Genomic DNA, 3699 nt, shown 5'->3' on the forward strand with positions numbered 1-3699 from the left:
CTATCTTCACTATAACGATTCTAGTACTAAAGTTTTTACATATTTGTTGGTCTTGTTAATAATAATAATAGTTATTACTACTTGCTGGTACTCAGACATAGAATCTATTTTACTTTTGGAATGTAAACTTGTTTGTTCTTCTAGGATTTAGTTTCTAATGGTCTGAATTTCCCAAAACATTGAAACATCTTGTCTTCTGTTTTAGTGCTGTCATTTTGTTGATGATCAGTGAATTAGTATTTGTGTATTAGGTCATGAAATTCAGTGTTTGGACATAGTTGAATTGATTTATTAAATTATGAAACTTGATTTATAATTCTTCCATTGATCCCAGAAAGCTGTCTTGTATTCCTAATAAGATTCACTTGGTTTTTAAATAGCATTAGTTATGAACTACAGGAAAGTTTATGGTATGTCTTGTGTACATACTTTTGATGTATTGTTGTTGTTTTGTATACATTTAAGATTTCAGCTGAAATACTTGTTATATTGTTCCAAAATTAGTTTTAGTGATTTGAATTTTCACGTAAGAACAATTTAATGTATATTGTTGGAAATGCTTGAAACAATGGACTTGTAAAACTTGTTTATCCATTCAGTTTTAACAGAAAACAAGTCTTGTAGTTAGTGTTGCTAGTTTACTGTATTAACTAACTCCATGGTTATTAACTGTTTTCCAGATGGTGAGCTTGTAGTCAAAATAATGTTGAAACTGTTGAAGATGAATATTTCTGACTGGTAAGTAACCATGGAAATTTGATTTGTTTTCGTACAGTTCTTAATACTATAAAAACATCTTGTACAACAGAATAGTGTTAATTTTAGTTTTAACTTGACTGTAATAAACAATATTACTCCTAAGCAATGTAAAACAATCCTCTTACTTCGCCTGGTTAGAGATTATCTCTACTCTGGCCTCTTTGAGGAGAAATGAAGACTCTCTTAAAACTCTCAAGCCTCGTTTTACGCTTGTGTATCCTGTTGAGAGTTACAGAAATGTTACATCTTTTTATTTAAAAAAATTTTTTTTGAATGCATATTTAAAATATTTCTGGTACAATTCTACCAGCAGGATATCAACCACTTCAGAAAGTTGCTGTTGTGGAAAGACAGGTGCAAGATGGGGAATTGTTAGAATGAAAATAATTGAAGCCAGTTGAAGCATTGGTGGATGAAATCTGGTTTAAGAATTACAGAAATAAATCATTGTGATCTTTTCCTGAACGGGTAAGTGTTTGTTGAGTTTGATAGGTGTGAATAGAATACTATCCTACAAGACAGTTTTTGATCCTACTGTTGTAAACATATAGAAATTATTTGATTGAATGTTTTATTCTAAATATTAAGGTGTTTTCTTGGAATATCTAACTGATGACGACATTGACAAGAGCTTGAAGTGGTTGTTGGTTTGGAATATGATTGGAATTTTTATTGTTGGGGAATAAATGCCCAGTGTTTTACTTCAGTCTTAAAACTTGCTTCTTGTGCACATACAGTAAACTAAAACTTCTTTCAAGTGTTCTGTTTTTGTGAGGACAAATGTGCATGTATGAAGCCACACAAGTAGTCAAACATTATAGGCTAATTTTTGGAAAGATTAATTAATGCTGAATGTTAGAATTCTCAAATGTGTATATTAACAGTATTATGTAATGCATAGGAACATTTATTTAGTTACTTGTGAGGAAAGTTGCCCTCCTGTGGTTTTTCAAATGTTAGGATGTTATTTGTGGCCTCGTGGTTAAAAACAAAAGCCCTGTGTATCAGATAACAAACCTACTACATATTACTGTGTGTTTTTCACTAACCCTTATTCAACTGTTACAAATATGATCTGTTTTTAAGATTTCCTTGGTAATCCAAAACCAATTAGTAATCTTCAATTTCAAAGTTAAGTATGATCATCATATTTAATACAAAATTGGAATAAACAAGTCAGATCCTATCATAATATATTCAAACTCTGTACATGATGCAATTCACTGTGCAAACGTGTTATCAACCATCAATTGGAGTGATAAAAAAACCACATGGAAGCCTGTGGTAAATAAACTTAACAGTACATTATTCTATAGTCCAGTGGATATTCTTAAATAACCATACATTCTACTTAGTGAAACTTGTGGTTTGACTTCAGTGTTTGTTTGAATCTTTTCAATGTAGAACTCTTTTCCACGTGGAGATTCTGTTGGAAGCTGTAGTAAATATATCTACATTATTCAGTAGTTGGATAGCTGAGACATGGGCATCATCAACATCACAAGCCTTTTCTTCCATAGACAACTTGCTTTATCATTAGTGGTGAAGATGATAGGCTCTTGACTGTAATGTACTAGATGTATTTAAGTAACTTGGTTTTAGTTTTGATTTATTTTAATGGTAGACATTTGTTGAAATCCTGGAAAAAGCATTGATGTGATCTTGTTCTTGGATGGCATGGGCCATTGTAAATCTTTAACTTGTAGTAAAACAATTATTAAATCTTCAAAGGGTTAGTATTATAACCACCCTATATCTGGACAATGTACAAAATAATTATTAATATTTTAAGGCAGTGAGTGAAATGTAATATTTAGTAGTAATGGCTAGTTGATTTGTTGCAGTGTATGCTAATATAGGAACTTTTCAATCACTTCATTCCTGTAAGAACTTGTTCACGAAGTATCAGTCTTTCTTCTTTCACCCTACCAGCTACAAACAATTATCTTCAAACATTTTATTTAAAATCTATCGTAAGTTAGATATATTTGTAATGTTATAGGCCTGCTCATTCTTTGTAATTTCCTCTAGGTGACAAATTACAGTTAAAGTTGTAATAATAGTGTAAAATCGTTTTTGAGAAACTCGCACATGTATAACATTGATTATATGGGTACCCCTGGAAACGTAATTTGTAAGAGCCTTTTTGTTAATGTTATGGTGAGTTAGCTGGTTGCCTTTTTACTTGTGCTTGTACACGAGTGTCATAAGCGATACGTTATCAAAGTATTGCTTTTATGTGTTAGTGTCAACTTTTTTGTAGTTGGCATTAGTCATCTGTCAATTACTGGAACTAGTGCCTCTACTTTGTTACTAGGAATAGCATCATTTATCTTTAAATCTATTGTAACTTAATTCTCAATGCCAATAATCTTTAGCTTCTCAATGCTTTTTTTTTTCTATACACGTGTTACATTTTACTGCTTCCTCTGTCTATAATAACACCTTAAATTTGGAAGTTACCATGAAACAATTACCCAAAATTCCTTCACTCCCCTTAAGAATTTTCTTGTGTCATAAGAAAATTTCCACTATCAAACTATTGTACTTCCAACTCCACTTCAGTCAATGTGTAATGAGTTATGCCCTAGTAGGCTTAGTTGTTAGTTTCAATTAAAACTATTTGTCACACCAAATTTGTTTGTAGAATTGTCTTGGGCCAAGGGTGAACTTTTATTAATTCATCTAATTAACAGTATAAAACAACCTTGTTTATTACAAACAAACATAATGGTTTTCAAATCAATTAATACGTCTTTAACATACACTTTCATTAATATATGTAGAATATTGATACTAACTAAGAGAACAGTAAAGTACTTACAATGGGGTTGGATCGGGAACTGAATAGTGTTAAACTTTACTCAAGTTGCTAACTCGGAGTTTACGGTTAACTAAAGAAATAGCCTCAGGCCAAGAGCAAACACTCAAAATAACATT

The 3699-nt window shown here is 31.3% G+C and overlaps 1 long non-coding RNA gene across 2 annotated transcripts in view; it reads left to right on the top strand.

The window, feature by feature from the left end:
• The window catches only part of LOC106475717, a 13324-nt gene extending 9867 nt beyond the window's left edge, over positions 1–3457 (top strand). For both annotated transcript variants that reach the window (XR_002608961.1, XR_002608960.1), the window contains exons 7-8: positions 1070–1227; positions 2164–3457. This is a non-coding gene — a long non-coding RNA (uncharacterized LOC106475717). The remainder of the gene's footprint in view (positions 1–1069; positions 1228–2163) is intronic.
• The last annotated feature ends 242 nt before the right edge of the window (positions 3458–3699 follow it).

This window comes from Limulus polyphemus, unplaced genomic scaffold, assembly GCF_000517525.1.
Source record: "Limulus polyphemus unplaced genomic scaffold, Limulus_polyphemus-2.1.2 Scaffold9029, whole genome shotgun sequence".
NCBI lineage: Eukaryota > Metazoa > Arthropoda > Merostomata > Xiphosura > Limulidae > Limulus > Limulus polyphemus.